The sequence below is a fragment of the Ambystoma mexicanum genome, chromosome 8 (assembly GCF_040938575.1).
Source record: "Ambystoma mexicanum isolate Mex_15411 chromosome 8, UKY_AmexF1_1, whole genome shotgun sequence".
Classification (NCBI taxonomy): Eukaryota; Metazoa; Chordata; class Amphibia; order Caudata; family Ambystomatidae; genus Ambystoma; species Ambystoma mexicanum.
In genome coordinates this window covers 142,516,826-142,536,919 of record NC_090929.1, presented here as the reverse complement: position 1 = coordinate 142,536,919, position 20,094 = coordinate 142,516,826, and the positions used below count along the sequence as shown (strand labels likewise).

Below are 20,094 nucleotides of genomic sequence, written 5' to 3'. Positions count from 1 at the left end.
TAAAGTGTGAGCAAAGCAAAGCCTATTTACCGGAACGGCCTTGAGGAAGCGGAAACAAGCAATTACTCAGGTCTTCAAATGTTAACAAAGTCAACAGGGATCAAATCGTTAAACAAAAAGACAAAAAAAAATGCGAAGCATATTAACATACGCACAGGAGTTGAGCATATCTTAATGTGAAATATGCAAATTTAAACCAATTGGCGTTTCCTAACAGAAGAAAGTGTACAATACAAACAAGCACTGGCCTTACAAAAAAAATGGACTGGCAAAAAATAACCAAAGAGGGAAGAATGTGCTATAGCGTTACTGGTGAAGTAAAAAAAGTTGCATACCTTTTTATGTGAAATATTTCCATGGAAAGCAAAATACCAATACGAGACTGTGCTTTGACACTTTCAGAAGGTCTTGTTGATAAATATTTTCCTTCAGATTAAATCCTGGTGGACTTGAGCACATAAACCTATCTCACGTTTTTCCATACTGGCATGAAAAACTTCCAAGGAGTACGGTGCGCAGTGCCAGCTGTGATAAATCCCAGGATATCGTCCCTGCTTCCCTAGGGTGTGCCGCTTCCCATGTGGACAGGGAGGTGAAGCCGCTAGCCCATAGTCCCCCTTGGGGTGGTACTCAGTGGCTGGATCTCATGGGGAGGAAACCCCTCCTGTTGATCTGGGGACGCTTATCTGGGAATAACGCGCTATACCCCAAATAACCCACACCCTGCCTCATCTCCCTGTCCTATACAGGGCAACATGATTCCACACTCTTCCATGTTCCTATGTAAGGTAGAGCATCCAAACACCTTCCAAAATACTGAGACGAGGAAGAGTAGAGACTCCATGTATGAATCTTGCAAAATTACTGAGACGAAGAAGATTCCAAACAACCAAGTTTAGAGGAATAACATTAGTACTGGGACGAAGAAGAGGTGCAGAGTAATGCAGAATGCTCTGCAGAACTAACTCCAGCAGTCTAGTCAATACGGACAATCCGTATGCTGCCATACATAAAAAGTGAAGAAGGATTGAAGAGTTTGTTCAGCCCTCGGGAGAGGAGCCGCAAGCAGGTCGGCGGGGCAAAGAAGGGAGATCGGAGGAACCAGAACGTGAGCGGAGACGTGGAAGTCTCCGGAGAGGGTCAGAGAAAGACAAACCCTTCGCCCTGCTGGAAGCAGACCACTCAGATCTGCCCGATCGAAGGGATTGTTCTGCGCCCACCAGCAAAGCAAGGTAGCATCAGCTATGGAGACGCCGTGGCTGCAGCGGATGATATGAACACGTGTCAGTCGAGATCGACTCCTGGAGCTGGCCAAAGCCCGAGCACAAACTTCCTGAAAGTAAGGGGTTGCCGGGGCTAGCTGGTGGGAATGTAGGACAGATCTGGAAACCCCCTAAGAATGGTAAAAGGACCCTGGAGTTTAAGGCTGGGAAGAAAGCCTCTGAGAGACACTTTAAAGGAACAACTATATGTGAAGGAAAGGTATGAGATCTCAAGTACTAGAAAGAGTATGAAGAAGTAATTACAGATGGAACAAAGGTCTGGGAAACCCAAATACATAGAAGGTACTGCAACCAGTATGCAGACAATAGCAGTGCCGGCAGGATAACCAGGTCTGCTATACTAAATAAAGAAGCCATAAGACAAACATTTATAGCACCTGCCAGGATAGTGAACCAGGTCCACTTTAAACATAGCAGAAACACTGGAAAGCCTAAGAAGGCCAAGGGAAGAAACCATACCCCTTGGCATTGTGAATTGTGAAAACCTAAGGAGGCGCAGGGAAGGGTCATACCCCTTGCCATGGGGAACTGTGAAGAGACAGAGGGGAGGGAGCCATGCCCCTGGCATTTTGAATGGAAAAAGTACTTTGAAGAGACTTTCTTTATGTTGCCTTCTATTGACAGAAAAAAATCCTCCAAGAGAATTATTAGAACCTTTTGTTTTTATAATCTGAAAAACAAGTATCACCATAAGAGAATCGCTCTTAGGGATTAAGCAGATCCTCGTTTTCTTTTCCTTAGTTAGTTAAGGAATGTAAGGGACGGAAATAGGTTTTGACACACAACAGTGAACGGTTTATTTTGACGGACGTACTGACCGAGTCCTTAGTATTTAGTTGAGGCAGGGAACCCCTCTTAGTATTAGGCGAAGTTAGAGGTCTTTAACCCCAAAAATGTGACCTGCTTGCCAATCTCCTCCTTCTGCACCCTTACACAACCTACATTTACCCTCGACTGGTACCCTGAAAATCAGCAAAGGACCAGGGAGAACAAACTCATCCCTGGACCTGGTAAATCATCATGACCCACTTCCGCTTTCCTCGTCTACCCTCGTTTACCTTCCAACAATATTCTGTTTTATAAAGATTACTTGAAAAGTACACACATCATAATAAAGTACTCCAGAAATATATAAATCATTATAGAAATATGTTAAGCAAATAGTATGAGATTCAGCAAAGACTAAAAAGAAATGTCTGGTGGACTTTATTTCAAGACTGAAAGCCTCATAACAAGAGATGTGAAAAGGAAACATGGGTGTTTTTCATTGTGTGACAAAGGCATGCATCATATATGATGTGAGGAAAATGTTACCTACAAAAAAAACACTTTTTGGTGTTTCAAATGCAAACCCATGAAAATTGGTGAGATAGTTTAAAACTCCTTTTATGTGTGTAGATATTATAATTGTCTTGAAAGAAGACAGTTGGGCAGCTAACTAGTACTTTGGGTGATCTTTCAGAATAATGTGACCCTATTACAGTTCTTATCAGCAAAAAGCTACGAACAGCTTGGCAAAACAATGGTTACTTAAAAAGGGCTTCCACTGGAAATGCTCTGCTAACACAAAGAGCGTTAGAAGTCATGATTGTGAGGTCGCACTGTGCCTGATGAACCACTGGGAATGTAAATGGGGTGGGGTATTTGTCTCTATAGAGCATCACAGGAGTTGAGGGGACCGCACAGCGTCGCGGAAACGGGCAGAAAAAAAGAGCTTTGTGCGTGGAAGCAGTGCTGCTCCACATGTAAACAATTTGCTTTGTGTCAGCTTGGATCTGTGTGTCCCCCATGAGTGTGGGTCCCTGGGCAAAGGCACATACTGCCTATCCCTTAAGCTGGCCCTAATTTTAAGTAAAATAGGGGACAATTGTCTCTTCAATTCTGATCAGCAAAGCGGCATATGCTGACAACCCAGTGGGAACACTGTGTAATTGGCTGGCAGAGGAGTGTTTTGTAACATATCAGTCAGTATGGAAGGCAGCTGCCATACTCCACTGTAATATAATGTATTGCAGACCCTGATAATACAAGATTTTACAAGCTCTTGCCTGGAGAATTTCTAGGCCATTCGTGGAGATTAGGCAGGTTCTGGCCATGGTGCCGATAGGGAGCCTTTGACTCCTATCCATCCGGTTTATAGCGAGATTCTCTGGTTTGCTTGAGTTCAGTGAAGTGTAGTTGTATTCCCTCACAAGCAAAGTACCCTGGGACTAGAGTCCCGTATGCAAGAACAATGCAGCCATACGTGCCAACGTTATCCTTTCCATTTGGAGTGCATTTCAATAGTCTTGCCCTTCAAACAACAACTGCATATTTCAGTGTGGCTGCTCATCGATAAGGCAATAGAGCATGTGCGAAAATATAATTGAGATCATTAAAACTACTTTTTACGGAAGGGGCCCACGGATTGCTAATAAGCACTCCACAGGTGTTCTAAATCTATGTTGAGGACAAATGGAGAAATTCTACTATTTTGTTCCCCGGCACCTGCCTGAAATGAGCAGCTTTACTATCATTTAGTTCCTGACGCAGGCCTTAATTCCTGATTTTCACTTTGTTGCAATAAACATATCATGGATGGAAAAGATTGGATGATTAATAGCCACTGGCTGTTTCTGTGGGCAGCCGCCAATTCCATTCCATTTTAGCTTATCTGCAACATGCCAGAATGACTAAAGGCATATGCAAATCGGTCTTCACTACCCCCCTAAAGTATCAGCCATACATGAACTGCTCGGTTAGATCCTTTATGCACGAGTCCAAAAGTGTAACCACACAGGTTCCAACCTTGTCCGGCTTCATCGGTAAGTGGTAGCTTTGGATTCTGGGTGAGGCGAGATTAGCAACTAGTCCTACAGTTAAGGGGTTTATCGGCCACTTGTACTCCCTTATAATAGGCAAATACCCCCACGAAATTAAAATAGGGACTAAAAGCACTCCCAGCACAAAAAATAGAAAACAGACACGCAGAACCTTGTGCCCTTGCATTCACCCACAAAGCGCCATTGATCGATTTGGACCAGCAATGAATGCAATGCTACAGGCAGAAGATACTCCTCCCTCTCACTGGTTCATACGACCAAGACGCAGCAGCTTTCCTTCAAATCTGCACTACCATCCAAACCTGGATGGCAGCCAAAGGTCTTTGCCTAAATGGGGACAAAACCGAGATCATCCTTCTAGGTCCCAAGGAAATATTGCCCAAACTCAACCAAAAATATAACAACTTTACCATCGATTACACCATCATACTCGTCTCCTCCTCCGTAAAGACCCTTGTAGTCTTCCTTGATTCGACCCTCTTGATGACTCGACAGGTTAGCGCCATTGCCTCTGCCTCTGCCCACACCACCAAACTTATAAATGCCATAAAACCTTTTCTACTTCATACCAAAAGAAAATTAGGGAGAGTCTCTGAAGCAAAAAGTGGATTGGGATATTAAGAAAAAATGTGTAACCAATGGGATCCACTTTGCTAAGACAAATTTATAATAAATTTGAACAATTCCAACTGGTGTGTATCTGAAACAGATATCACAGTTATGTTAAGCCACTATAGATGCTAGAAACAATCCTTGTTATTAAACAAATTTAATGAAACATTCTTAGTTGAAAAAACACAAAGATCAAAAAAGGAACAAATGTATATAAGATCAAATTTTAAAACCAAAGAGAAATTTGTCATAATTGTGCAGTGTTCAAATCAAGTGAAGAAATAATCAAACAACAACAAACAACAAGACAGATAACAAGCTTTGATATGAACATACATCAAATGGAATCTAATGCAAGATGAATCAAAATTGAATCATGAATCAAAAAGCAAAAAAACAGAAGAAAAGATGTGAATACCGGGGCCTGTATTAATATTCATAGTCCCACAGTGCCCAATTCTTGTTTGTGTAGACAAACTCAATTAGTTATATGCAGGTCTAACCAGCCAAAACTGCCTCTCCATCACCAGAGCTACTATCGGAGCAAAATTGGATTACTGTAAGGCTCTCCTTGCAGGCACCTCAGCTAAAAATCTAAACAGGCTCCAAATAGTACAAAACAACGGGCTTCATGCAGCCCTCAGCATCCCCAAAGAGACCACGTCACGCAGGCTGTGCGAGCCGCCCACTGGCTCCCAGTTAAAGAGAGGGTCTACTTTAAGATCCTCACCTTAACGCACTAATGCCTCAGTCTCTCTGCCTCATCCTACTTATCAGAAACCATTACCAGAGACACCGCCACGCGCCCCAAAAGAAGTCAGCACGCCAACCAACTCTGCATACCACCCATTGAAAGGGCAAATGCTGGAGGTATCGGTTTTCCTCACCTAGCACCAAAACTATGAAGGCCCTACCCAATGCACTTAGACCTGAATCCTCATTATACACCTTCCACAAAACCCTCAAAACCACACTATTCAATTAGCTCCATCTGCTTCCCCACTCGCCCTTTGCTCTCTACCCTGTGCCGCCACTTTTACTGTATGTATGTTCCTGTCAATTTTTCAACACTATATATCAAGTATCTGTATCCTCTGTAACCAGCAAGTATCTCTAACAGCGCCACGATGCCTCAGGGCTGATGCACGCTTTATAAATGCTAATAAATAAAATAAATAAATACTATCATTACTGCCTCATGAGAAGACATACGCATGTCTCTTTTAATGTGCATGAATAACCAGGTGCAAAGAAATATTTATTACAAAAATGTTTTTACTTACCTACAAAATACTCACATTTTCAAATCTTATCTGGACCACTGTCGGCAACCACATCTGGGCAAACATGTGTGATTTTCATACAGCAAAACAGGCTACCATCTTGACAAAAAGATTAAGTTGCCTAACAAGCCAGACACCATTTCCTGCCACAGTGAGCATAACATGAAAAAAGAGTACCACACTCTACATCCATGAACATGTAAAATCAGAACATTACACAGCTAACACTTTGATAATAGCAGGAGGGTACATTTCAAATCTGGTTTCCAGTGACCACTGCACTGCCAATCATCACTCACCCTTGAGCGTCCCGGCGAACGATCGTTACCTCCGAATAATCTTGAAGTCTGCACAAGTGACCCAGACGAAAGAGAACCATGAATCTGACATTGTGTGTGAAAGATACCAGCAGCCCTCCCGGGTGATCGACCGAGTTAGGCAGGTGAAGCAGCAGCTGTGGTATCAACCTTGGCTCCTAGATCAAAGACATGAGCACAGAAACCTGCACAGCCGATGATTTAAAGAAAGCCGTGAAAGGCTAGTCTGTGTTGAAGATAAAATTTACAAGCGGCAAACGTGTAGCACTTTTTACGAAGGTTGCACTTAGACTGAGAAGACACAAGGGTAAGTAAAATGTGATTAAGCAGCCAAAGTATTGCTGAACTGTGAATCGAACGAATGAGATATGATATGAGATAACAGAGTGGTCCGGCATAACGAAAGTGCCCAATCGAAGGTCTCTGTTTAAATGTGCATAGTGGTGCAAGCGGAAAAGTGAAAAGCAGAGAAACCCATGAATGATAAATGTATCTGACATCAGTAGCAAAATGAATATGAAAAGTGAACTGTAATCAAAGTAGTCATGCTGAGGTATTCGTAAAACCCCTTGCACATTTGAAAGTCTTCATTGAGAAAAGCGAACCGTGAGTAATTGCGATTTGGAAGGTCCAAGCCTGACAGAGGATGACCTATGTGAACTGTAAAGCCTGAGGTTTGTGAACTAAGAATTCCGTTTTTTTGAATGAACCCAAGGCATCCTGTGAATAAGAAACCTGGTGCGAACAAAAGACTTTGTGCAACCAAGAGGCCTTCTCATGGAAGGCCCTGGTCTGCATCATGAGCTGCATCCTTGTGTCTAAAGCCAGAGTGTGTTCAAAGACCTGCGTGTGCCACCTTATCCAATGCAAAAAACCTGGGGAAGGGAGTTTTGCTCAGTTACCTTGACACATTGTTTTGAACACTGCTTTTTCCTATATATATATACATCTTTCCCCATACACAGTTATGTAGTAGAGTAAGGGTAGGCAATCGTTTTTTTAATTTGTTTTGACTGACAAATGACGAGGAATGTGCTTTTTTACTTTGATGGTTGAGAGCACTCCCATATTTAGCTATAGGGCAAGCAACAGGTTTTTCAAACCCCCCTTTCAAGTTACAATAAAGGTTTTTGAACTTGCCAATCTTTTGTCTGTGTGTACTTGTGATACCATGGCTCCCTTACAGTACTCACTCGCACTTTAACCGTCATGGTGAAGTGAGTGCACAAGTGAGGATTTTGCAAGTGTGTGTAGCTGGGACCCTTTCAATGTTTAGGGCTTTATTTTAAGAGCTACAGAGAAGCCTGCCCCAGAGTACTTGAACACTTCACAGTAGGATGTGATCCAAGTTACTGTAGCATCACCCGTGATCACCTGATTGAGGGACACAGCAGCACGCGTTCCATGGGTCACCTGACCATGGTTTTTGTGATCATGGCGAATGCGCCAATAAAGTTAGTTACTGTTTGACACGAAAGGTGTGTGATTGTGTGTTCATTGCGGCAGGCACGTCTGGGACCATGTGTGCGCAGCCTCCGCCGAGGGCTGTTACATAACAGTGTTGATGAGGAGAGCCTGCGGCACTGCCTCATAGCAGCATGCCACTGCTTGTAAAGAAGCTTCTCTCCCCGCCGGCTGGGAAGAGCAGTACAGCGTAGTGGGGGGTGGAGCCTCAGCCGGCCCGGCAGCTTTCCTACAGACCGGAGTGAGGAAGCCCACCCAGGACTTGTGGCACACACACACGCTGCTAACTTCACATGGGGAGTGTGAATTGGAGGGGCAGTCCCAGTAGCCACAACGTGGCAAAGCACAAGCTGCAAATGCAATTTCAAAGACACAGGCCCAGGGAGTAGCTGGGAGGTTCCAGGGCCAATTGTCAGCCGCTGTAATGCTGTAATTGCTGTAATGTCATTTCACACTGTAGATCCCACCAGTCTAGGTCCGAGGATGAAGGAATTTGACGCTTATTTAGATGTGCTTGGTCTGCAGCAGGACAAGTGCATCATTGGACTACTCACCATCACGTCTGGCCCAGAAGTACAGGACATCATTTTTTATTCACCAGAGGATGTATAATACAAGTACAATAACCTAAAGAAAATACTGAAGGAACATTTTGAGACGCTCAAACGTTGATTATGAGAGGCACGTGTTCCACACCATGCCACAACTACTTGGTGATAGCATGGATACATTTTTGACATGCCTGAAATCCAGGGTAAGGCACTGTGAATTTCACTTGTACAACAATGAGGAGGCCATTAAATCCCAAGTGATTGTGGGGTTCAAGTCTATTATACTAGAGAAAAAACGACTACAAGCACCACATTCGCTAGCCGAAATCCTCGTCCAAGGAAGAACGTCTTTGGCACTGGACTTAGAAATATTCAGATTGAGTGAAACCCACATCTCTGCACCACCGTCAATCAAAGAGGAGGCCATAAACAAGATCGTGACTCAACAACAATCAGTACAAAGACGCCTGATGGGAGAAACAGCAGTGTTTTCGATGCAGGTATGACCTTACCCATGACGGGTCACTGCCCAGCCATTGGCCAGATATGTTCTGCCTGAACCAGTTCTTCTGAACAGAAATCACAATGACACAAGTCCCCACCATGGCACCACCAAGAGGAAAGGAATAGGATCCCGGAAAAATGGCACTATAAAGAGAGATACCACGAATGAGTGAAAAACTCCCCGTCACCTTGCCCAGATCGGCATATTGGGACAGGTACTGGCCTGGCTTGGCTGCTCCTTTTTGGATGACAGATCTCAAACTTTTCCCTGCCACCTTTTCTCTCTAAATCCTCACTTTTGAGCTCTGGTGTTCCCCAGGGTTCTGCCTTGTCCCCCATTCTTTTCAATATCTATATCTTCCTCCTGGTTTGCCTTATCCGCTCTCTCGGCATCAGATGCTATTCATACTCAGACGATACCCAGCTGTTGATACGTTTAGATCTGGACCCAGCTGTGGTGTCTGTGTGCCTGTATAAGTGCCTGTCTGCCGTTGGAGAGTGGATGGGCGACAACTGGCTGAAACTGAATGCGGACAAGACCAAGGTGTTGGTGTTGGGCTCCCCCCCTGATCGCTCCCTCTGGATTTCCTCTTTTTGGCTTCTATCTTTGGGCTCTCTTCTGGTTCCTTCCCTGAAGGTAAACAATCTCAGAGTGACTATGTCAGCTGATCTTTCTTTGACAGCCCAAGTGTCCTTGGTGTGACAGCAGGGGCACTTCCATCTTAAGATCTCAAGGAGAGTGCTCCATTTGATTCCTGCCTCAATGCGTCCACTGGTGGTAGCAGCTATGATCCTTAGCAGGCTGGATTACTGCAATTCCCTGTATCTGGCACAACCTAAGGGGTTAGTTGCCAGATTACAGCACTTCCAGAATCTAGCCACTAGGGTGGCAACTGGGACCCCTTATGGGTCTCATGTATCCCCCAAGCTGCGATCCCTCAACTGGCTTCCGGTGGCACACCGTATCCAGTTCAAGTCCCTCTGTATCGTGCACCGGGCTGTGAACTATCAGGGTGCTTAGTACCTATGCACAAAATTCAAACGTTATGCTCCTAACAGTCTGCTGCGGTCTGGTTCGGCTGGTCTGCTATGCATCCCTCCCTTCTGTCGTTCTCGGGTGGGAGGGCTGGCCTTCTCTATCACAGCTGCCCAGCTCTGGAACAGTCTGCTTCCTGTTAGCTTTCCGCAGCTCTTCAAGGGGATTGGGAAATTAAAAGGGAGAAAGATCTGGTTGCACACTGACCAGGCAGTGAAACCTATAGCCCAATACTTCAGAGGTATTCCTTTCAATATTCAACATCAGGTAGAAAAAGAGCTGTTCGCCCTAGTGGAGGCAGACATAATAGAACCCGCATCAGGACCAACTCCATGGGTCTCACTGGTCTTACCAGTGCCTAAAAAGGGTCCAAAAGTCCAAATAAGACTATGTGTGGACATGCACGCACCCCATCAAGCATCAAGCTATCCTCAGAGAGCACCACCAGTCATGATGCATCTGCTAAATGGGGCCAAAGTCTTCTCTCGTTCAGACTTAAACAAAAGATACCACCAAATTCAACTCAGTGAAGAGTCACATTGATAAGATCAGAGCTCTGACAGAAGCCCCTCGTCCTGTGAACATTGCACAAGTAAGATCCTTTCGGTGTTTGGCGAGTTATAGTACCAGGTACCTGCCAGACTTTGCCACCACAAGCACACCTCTTTGCTCCCTCACGAAGCAGGACCGTCCCTTCGAGTGGAGTCCACCACAACAGGAGGATTTTGACAAGATCCGTAGAGACATCGCTGCTGCTGTGTGCATGTCCTATTTCGACCACAAAATGCACACCGAGTTAACGGTGGATGCAACCCCACTGTGTCTCGGGGCAATCCTTGCCCAGCACTCAGGAAGTGAACATGCACAGAGGAAATTGGTTTCATACGCCAGCAAAAGCCTCACTGAGGCAGAACAGAGATATTCACAGGTGGAAAAGGAAGCCCTGGCAGTCGTCTGGGTGTGCAAACACTTCCACTTGTTCCTCTACAGGAAACCTTTCACGATAAATTCAGACCATCATGTCCTTGTCACTATTTATGGGAAACCAACTGCCCAGATGTCGTCTGGGATAGCGAAAGGGGGACTACTCTTGCAGGAGTACAAATACATCATCATGCACAAGGCCGGAAAAGACAAAAATCCTGCAGATTTTCTCCCTCGCCTCCCACTCTTTGGCCTCAAGGCATTGAGCAACCAAGCGGATGGGTACATCAATTGCATCATCCACCATGCGGTACCATCCGTCATTTCAATAGCAGAACTGATGAAGTGCTCGGCGGAAGATGCAATGCTTTCCCTCGCAACCTCGTGCATGAGAAACGGACGATGGAACTCAGCTGAGACTGGCATACTGAACAACCAAGCACTCGATGGGCCCCTATTCAAGACGTTTGCAAATTCCAAAGGCAAGCTGTCCATGTCTCCCTCATCTCTGATATTCAAAGATCGTGTTGACAGCAGCTCTCCACCAGCACGCAGTTGACATAACGCATGAAAATCATTGTGGTATTGTGTCAACCAAACGTATGCTCCAGAAGAGAGTGTGGTTCCCAGGCATGGATAAGATGGTCGAGAGGATGCTGAAATGATGCCACATATGCTTCAGCCTGCAACCCCCAGCTTTCCCAGAGCCCCTGCACATGACCACACTCCCGTAAGGGGTGTGGGAAGAAGTAGCGATTGACTTTTACAGCCCACTCATATTCGGGGAATACGTATTGGTGGTACTGGATGAACATTCAAGTTATCCCAAAGCTGAAATATTATCATCCAGAGCTGCCACGGCCATCATACTTGTGTTCGACCGAATCTTTCAGCATTCAAGTCCCCAAGGTAGTAAACACAGACAATGGTCCTCCGTTTACCAGTAAAGAATTCCACGACTTTGCCTCCCACATGGGTTTCCACCACTGCAAAATTACACCACTGAGGCCCCAAGCGAATGGGACTGTCGAGCGATTCATGGCAAACGTCAAGAGGCCCGTCCGCATAGCCAACATCACCAACATGCCCGTTGAACAATCACTGTACCAGCTGCTGCGGGTTTATCGGAACACGCTGAGCTAATGTTTGGTCGCTGTGTGGGTTTGAGGTTGCCCCCAAGAATGACAACCCTCCGAGGAGAACATAGCAGAATGTGAAGTAAGGAGGAGAGACGGTTAAGCAAAAGACAATGAAAGAATATGCATACCGAAGAAACCCGGCACAGTAAGCAGATCTGAGTATAGGAGATCACGTTCTAGTAAGACAGACCCAGTGCCACAAAGACATCCAGCCATTCGACTCTCTACCCCTAACCATCACTCACATAAAAGGGTCCATGGTCCAGAGAGAGATGGATGGGCAGTGACAAGGAACAGCTCTCTCTTCAGAATGACATGTGACTACAGACCACAGATCGCGCAAGCATGGAGTGAGGAGGAGGAGGACTATGCAAGAGAAACATCATGATACTCTGAAGATGAATCAGAAGAGGAGCAGAGCTCACCTGAGAGAGCACAGGGGGAAGACAGTGCATCACACCAAAGCAACAACAGACCATGCTGTACCATGCGAAAACAGACGGTGGATCGAGGAAATGGAGTAGGACACTGTTATTTTGGAGGGAGATGTAGCATCGCCTGTGATCACCTGGTTGAGGGACATGGTGGCACACGTTCTATTGTCACCTGACCATGGTTGATGTGAGCGTGCTGAACATGCCAATAAAGTTAGTTACTGTTTGACCGCAAGGTGTGTGGTTGTGTGTTCCTTGCAGCAGGTGCTCCTGGGCCCACACGCACAGTCTCCACCCAAGGCTGTGACATAACAGTTACTATTGGAATTCTGGTCTTTTGAAGGGGTGTGCCAGATTCAGGAATGCCCTCACCTTTCCTTCTTGGCTCTCCTGTCCGAGATATTCCCACCAGGCGATGCCCAGCCCTGAGTGCTGATCCCACCTCATTAGCGGGACAGCCCCCAATCCTTCACTTCGAGGCATATTTTTGGGTAACGGAAAAGGCTGACAAATCACTTTTTGAGGAGAAGTTCTTATTCCTCATTCTCTGAGCCTGATTTTCTTCCCTTCTAAACAATCACATTGTCAGCCGCTCCCTTAGGTCGGACTCTGAAGCGGCCAAAAGGCAGCGCTATACAAACAAAAGAAAACTGGTTATTGACTTCTTTAGAACTATGTAGGTGCACTACCTAGAATGTTCACATCACTTACGCCAATGAGATAGCTCAGTAGTATCATGTGCGTGCATAGACCGGTTGATCCAAAGTTGGGTTCCTGGCGAGGCTGATTTATCCTGTTATCCTTTTAAGGCACCTAAAATCAATTTCGTTGACTTGGTTTATTATATCTGCTATGATCAAAGTGATGATAGACAATTTAGCTAGTAGGCAAGATTGTCAATGTTCTTGCTCAAGATCTTGGTATATTTATCCTGTAGCTGACAGTAATTGGGGGAAACTATGTATCCATCACAAACACTTTTGCTGTAGCAAACACAAAGCTATTTATCAGGATGTAATCCCTTTATAAGTGCTTAGTGCATATGGTGAAAACATTTAAGCCATTACCCATCCATAGATCACTCCACCCTAGCATGAATGCCAGTTGCCCACATAAGCATACCAGGAATCTGTTGTTCATTTCCTATATGAAACTCTTATAAAGGGGAAAAAGAGTTGTGTGAGGTAATTAGTTGTTTGATAACGTGCAAACCTAATCAGTCGTAGTATAGTTTACATTAAGACAAATTGATTTACAATGCAACACCAATGAATCCATCAAACTCGCCAAGATAGATTTACATTTCTTTTTGTGGCCCTTCTGGGAGGAAGATTTATCCGATTCCCCACCCTCCTTATCTTTGGACTTTTTCCCCTCCTCCTGCTTACCAAGATGAGTCTTGTCCTTATGGGACACTCGACGTGATACCCACAAATCTGCTGCAATGGCTAGCTTCTTAGGATCGATCTCCTTTGAATCTGCCAAATGCTGCGTAAACTCAGGGGAACAAGATGCAAAAATATGTTCAAGCATGACAAGACATATCATACCTTCAAAAGTGGAGACCTTATAACCTTCAACCCAGCCAGTCAAGTTTTTTAAGAATGGTTCAGGCATATTGTAAAGAAGTACGGTTTACGGTTTTTGTGGGAAGTCGGCAAACCAAGAGTAATATTGATAATAAACATGCCAAAGAGATCCATTATTGAATCAAGTGGAGCAATGATTATCCAGTATAGAGCATTCTTGAGTGATACAGAGATTATATCACCTCCAAGGATCTCCCCTTCTTGATGGGATGGTTCTGCTACGGTGGATGAAAATAACTGGGATAAGTTTCAGGAGCTGGGCTGCACCGTGGACCTGCATAGTGGTTCTTTGCATACCTGTAATCTTGTGAAGTCGTCCTAATTCTGGGGCACTTCAAGCAACGCAATGAAATGGGAAAGATGTGTTACTTTTCAAACAAATCTGAGCCCTTTGTTCTTGACTGAGTCAGCGTTATTCTGGACTCGGTGGCCTGCTTGACGCTTCCCACGACTGCTCCTTATTGTGCTCATTTCTCATTTCTAAATGTCTTGTGGGAGGGACTGCAGCTGGAGGCAGTGCTCTGCTGTCAGATTAAGCATGTTTTTGGCTACACAAGCTCGTTAAGCCGGGGTAAAGTGGGCTTCATGCACTGTGGGCGTTTGATGCGATTTTGGAAGCTGGCCAAGAGGCGGTATAACATGTTTGAGACTATTTGTAAAATGGATTTGAATTCTACTTTTCTTTTTTTGTTGTTGGTCTGAATAGGGGGTTGTTGTAGAGTTCACATTTGAATGCCACCCCCTCGAATTTGCCGTCACGCTGCCTGCACCCTGTTGAGTCACATTTCCATCGAAATATTATCTCCACCCCACCCGGAAAAGAAATATGTATATCTTTTTTAATCCGACATGTATCTCTTTGGCTCAAAACTGCTCATCGCGTTTCTTAATGCTCTGGCCTTCGGTCTTCCCGACCCCCAGACCCTAAAGTCTTTATGCGCCCCTGCCTACGGCCATAAAGATTGCTCTCAGTTTGACCTGGGGTCCAAGGGTCTTTCTAGTTCTTGGCAAATGTTCCCCGTGTGCCAATCCTAAAAAATGTAAGCATGGGCTAAGACATGTTATAGCCCACTCCTCCCAAAGTGTCTTGCCTCACCTGCACACTTCAAACCATAACTTTAAGGTGCCTTCTGAACTTTCCTACAGGGTCATCATTTGGGGGGTACCCAGAGGTAGCTGCTGCTACGTCTGTCTCCCACTCTGCTCCCCCTGGAGTTGCCCTTGTGGCCCCTGATTCAGGGGTTGCAGTGTCATCGCTTAAAATGGAAAGTAAACCCGCAGGCATATGCCGAAATTATTGGATAATAAATTAGAGATATAGTAAATTTGATTACTGTGATAAATCGAGGATATTCGTCCCTTCTCCTTACTCCTTCGGTACTGGATGATCTGGCGCATCTACAGGACCGTGGAGAGGTTGGAGTCTTGATTTTGCTCGACCTCTCTGCAGCCTTCGATACCATTGATCACGGTATCCTGCTCAGGGGGATGAGGAAAGCAGGCATCTCGGGCACGCCCCTTGCTTGGTTTACATCTTTCCTGGCAGAACGTACAAAGCCAGTATCACTATTCCCTTATGTATCTTCAGCCAGAGTCCTGCCCTGTGGGGTTCCACAGGGTTTGTCACTGTCCCCTTTACTCTTTCATTTGTATCGGTGCTCTCTAGCTGACCTGATACAGTATTTTTGGGTAATACTTATGCTGTTGGTACTCCGCTTCCTTTTTCAGCTAGATTCTGAATTGAATGGGGGAAAAACTGAAGTCATGCTAACAGGCGACTCTGAATCTCAGTCATTCTGGACTGATGATTTTTGGCCAGTCTCATTGGGTCCTTGTCCACTCCCTGTTAAAAAGTTCAATCCTTTGGCTCTCAGGGAATTCCAAATTGCATCTGTCTGCAATTCAGGGTTTGTGAAACAAAAAATTCAGAGGAAGACCCTGCCTTTTCTCTTTTTGGAATCTCACGCTAAGTTGGTCGCTGCATCAATATTGGGAGCTATAATGGCATCTATCTGGGCAACTGGCATGTCTAATTTTCAGACTGAAGTTACAACAGAATGCTGTTGCCCACCTGGCACTAGGAACGAGTCAGATGTCTCATTCCGTTGATCTTCTGCATCAACTGCATTGGCACCCGGTGCATAGCTGCATTGATTTCACGGCTCTGAGCATTACCCATTGGGCTATGCATCAGGGCTGGCTGAATATTTGCAGGCTAAGCTCTGTCCGTATGCCCCTTTTACGTGCCTGCGGTCCGAATCCCAGAGGCTTCTGAGAGTCACCCATTTCCAAAGAAGTTAAATGGGAGGCCATGCCTTTTCTTGCCTTGCGCCTTTTATGTGGAATAAACTCCCAATTGGCCTACGAGTGATTGATGATTATCTTTTATTTCGGAAAGCCTTGAAGACTTATCTTTTCTAGTTCTGTAGCAGCTGAAGTTTGATGGAGGTGAGTGTGCGGCTTTTTGTCCTGCAGCCAACGTTGTTTCCTTAGCGCCTAGATGCCGATCGTCTTAGTAGCGCTTTATAAATGTTGTTACATTGCATTCTCCTCAAGCAGGATCCTCCCGCTGTAAGGTTAGGGAGGCGAGCCTGCTCTGCAAGACCCTCCCTAGCTAGGGGCTGGGCAAGTGGGACCTCTCTGGGAGAGACTCCCCATTAGGGGACAAGGACTCCTGTTCCTGTAAAAAACTCACAAGACCATCCACCATAGTGACGGCACATATGAGATTGTCAGGTTTAACGAACATTGTAAGCTCCAGGGACTTTACTGAAGACAAAACTCAAATATCCCATTATGCACAAAAGGAGGATCTGTCTCTTTAAGGAGAGTGTACATTTACCTGAGACAAGGAGGCTGGTGGAGAAGAGTGCGCAGAGTAGAGGCAAAGCACGACCGGAGGGAAGAGCGTAAGCAGGGGAAGCCCCCTGACGAGGTGACGCCTGGAGGAGGTGGAGCCAAGGAGAGCTATGGAGCCTGCAACGTTCGTAGGAGTCCTGGGCAGGAGAGGGAAACACTGGAAGCAACAGAGAAGAAGGGAAGCATTCTCCCCATGGAGACGTGACCACAAGAAATAGAGGAAGAGAACCCAGGCAAGAGCCGCACCCAAAAATGTTGCCCTGCAGATAAGAGGTAACCGGGAGAACGTGAGTACTGGGAGGCCACCGGGGCATCGCTATGTAAGAGGAAAAACTGACGAGATACTCAATATAATGGCATTAAAGCGGGACTGTGTTAATGTAATAACGAGTAAGCCCGTGAGGAAAGTATTAAGTAATGACACAAAGAGAAACTCGTCCCAGTGAGATTGACGAGGCCCTAAATATAACACCATTAAGTGGAACTGTGATACTGTAATCACAAGGGTGACACACCTGAAAGAGAAGACATTAGAAAAGGGCACAAAGAAAGACTTGTCCCAGTACAATTGATGCAGCGATGCATATAAAGTCTTTGCACGAGAACTGTGTTAAAACAACCACGAGAATAACGAATCAGAGCAAGAGAGGAGCAATTAAAGAATGGGCACAAAGAGACCTGTCCCAATGAAATTGACGAGAGCCTAGACATACAGCCCAAAAAAAGGAACTGTGTTAAGCTGATCTTGAGAGGAAAGAACCAACCTGAAAGAGACAGCATTAAGAATTGGAAACAAACACCCTGCGAAGAAGGGAGGAAATATAAATGGGAATTGAAATTGAGTGAAGCAGATAGAGGAACACATAATCCAAATGAGCAAAGTCCGGAAAAGGGAAAGGTAAAGGATAGCCAAATTAAAAAGGCCAGAGTTACAGAAGTCAGAAAGTGAGATATGCCTGGAGAAAGGTAGACGAAAGAGGATTACAAAGTATTGTGGAGTAACCGTCCCAAGAGGGGAGAGCAAACTTAAGTACATTGTAAAAGAGCTACAAGACTTTGTCCTGGAAGGATTCTAATCACCTTCTGTAGTGTTCCTGTCTCATCACCATTGGTCTCCACAAACTGGCAGTCCATTTCCCTGAGGAAAGGACTGTTGTGATGTGAATCCTGATAAATAAGGCACACTTTGTGTATGTACCCAAGCTCCACGTTTCTGTGGAATTGGTGCAGTGCTGCAGGGACCAGATCCATCTCCTTTGGAACTGGTGCAGTCAAAAAGAAGCCAAACTATTCCTTTGATGCTATAAGTGTACACATCATATCTTGAGGTAGCGTCACTAGTGTGTGTATGTATTGGATTTATAACGCGCAATAAGGCATCAAGCCCCTGAATGCTAATGGACAAACAGCTACTGCTCAGGGACCCATAAACGTGGGTATTTGCCTAGCAAAAAGAAATGTTTTCAAAGTTTTTCTGAAGGCCAAGTGATCTTCGAGCAAAAGAAGAGGTGGAGGTAAGGCATTCCATAATTTTGCCGCCTCTACAGGAAAGCAGCGTGCGCTCCCCTTTTTAAAGTCAATAGGGACTGTCAATAAACAGCCAGAGGCTGATCTAAGATGACGATTAGGAACATAGTGTCTCAGCAAGACGGAAAGTCCTTTACGCTGGTAGGCCTTATGAACCAGACAGGGGGCCTCATTACGAATGTGGCAGAAAGGTTGTTACCTCTCCGCCACATTACGAGTTCTGCTTGCTGGTGCCGGACTGCACGCGTGGTCTGACCACGCGTGCAGACCGGCACCCGCGAGCAGAACTCGTGATCGCTTCCGGCACCGTTATTAACGGTGCTGGTGCAACCATGCTCCCGACCCCCATTCTGCCCTATGGCACAGAATGGGAATCGAGAGTCCGGCCATAGCGGCACCCGCGAATGGGCAATTACCGGCCCATTCATCTCGTAATGGGACGGTAATGGCCCATTCGCAGGTGCCGGGCCGGTAGCGAGTTTGGTGGTAGCCGTGCTTAATAAGGGCACGGCTACCGCCAAAATTGTAATGAGGCCCAGAGGGTTTTAAATTCAATGCGTTTTATCACCAGAAGCCAAAGCAATTCACGCAGAGCCTGAGAGATATGATTGTACCTGTTCATTTGAAAGATAATCCTGGCTGCCACCTTCTGGATGTATTGACGTTTTATTAAAGATTTTCTAGGAAGGCCCAGGTAAATTGAATTACAAAATAGTCCAACTATCTTTTCAGACTTTTCAACTGCAAAAAACAAATGCCGGTGAGTTTGCTAATTTGGGTGGTCATGGAAAGATCTGATTCCAGCCAAATGCCTAGGTTGCTGTAACACGGATTTAACAGTGTTTCTCTACCACCTCCAGACTCCTCCCCACTGCCGTTCCTGTCATGTCCACTTGTCACAGCTTGTTCAACATGTGGCATTTGTATCTTTATAGTGTGTCATCAGAATTTGTCTTTTAGCTGACGAGATGAAAAATGGTGTTTGTTTTGACTTTTCCAAGACCCTACAGGATATATTGCGCCAGGAAATAAAAAAAATGCAACTTTTGTGGCACACAGTTGTATTTATTGCAGCATTTAAAGGACAATACCTTATATATTTCAAGGGATCCATATCTTGTGTCTTACACACCATCTACAAATGTAAACTTGTTTTGTTGTTCATAAGTTCGGTTCTGTGTGTTACCACAAATGTTTGACAGCAGTGAATATATATTTCTGAGGCGTGTGGATTTGCTTAGATCACATGCTATGCATATTCTGACATCTAGTCGTAGCCACAGAGTATTACATTATTTGTTTTTGAAACCCAAAAAGGGATGTCGACAGGCCGTGTCAGTAATACTATCTCTAGTGTGATGTCCCCTGTACCCATGATGGTCCTTCACGGGTCGAGGTCTTTCGGATAGTTTTTTTTCCACCATCATAGTCAGATGCAATTTGCAGAGTTTCTTCTTCTGGCCAATGCCTTTAATTTTACAAGTTTAAATTTAGACTTCTTTCGTTCCTTTTCGACAGCCATACCACTGCAAGATCTTCGGTGACTGCTTTCAAGGAAAGATTCTTCATCGTCGACGACTACTTCATCCGTCTTGACGAACCTTGACTGCGGCCTACCTAGGCCCCAATGGGCCTCAGCGCTTCACAGTAGGGAGAGTGGGGGGAGGTCATAACTTTTCTTTTAGAGAATGCCTATTTCCCTACTCTTCCTTTTAGATCACCAAGCTGCCATCTTTCCATACTATGGAAA

The 20,094-nt window shown here is 45.2% G+C and overlaps 1 protein-coding gene across 1 annotated transcript in view; it reads left to right on the top strand.

Annotated features, from left to right (window-relative positions):
* LOC138471718 (carboxyl-terminal PDZ ligand of neuronal nitric oxide synthase protein-like) overlaps positions 1–20,094 on the top strand; it is a 436,867-nt gene that overhangs the window by 246,151 nt on the left and 170,622 nt on the right. The window lies entirely within an intron of this gene.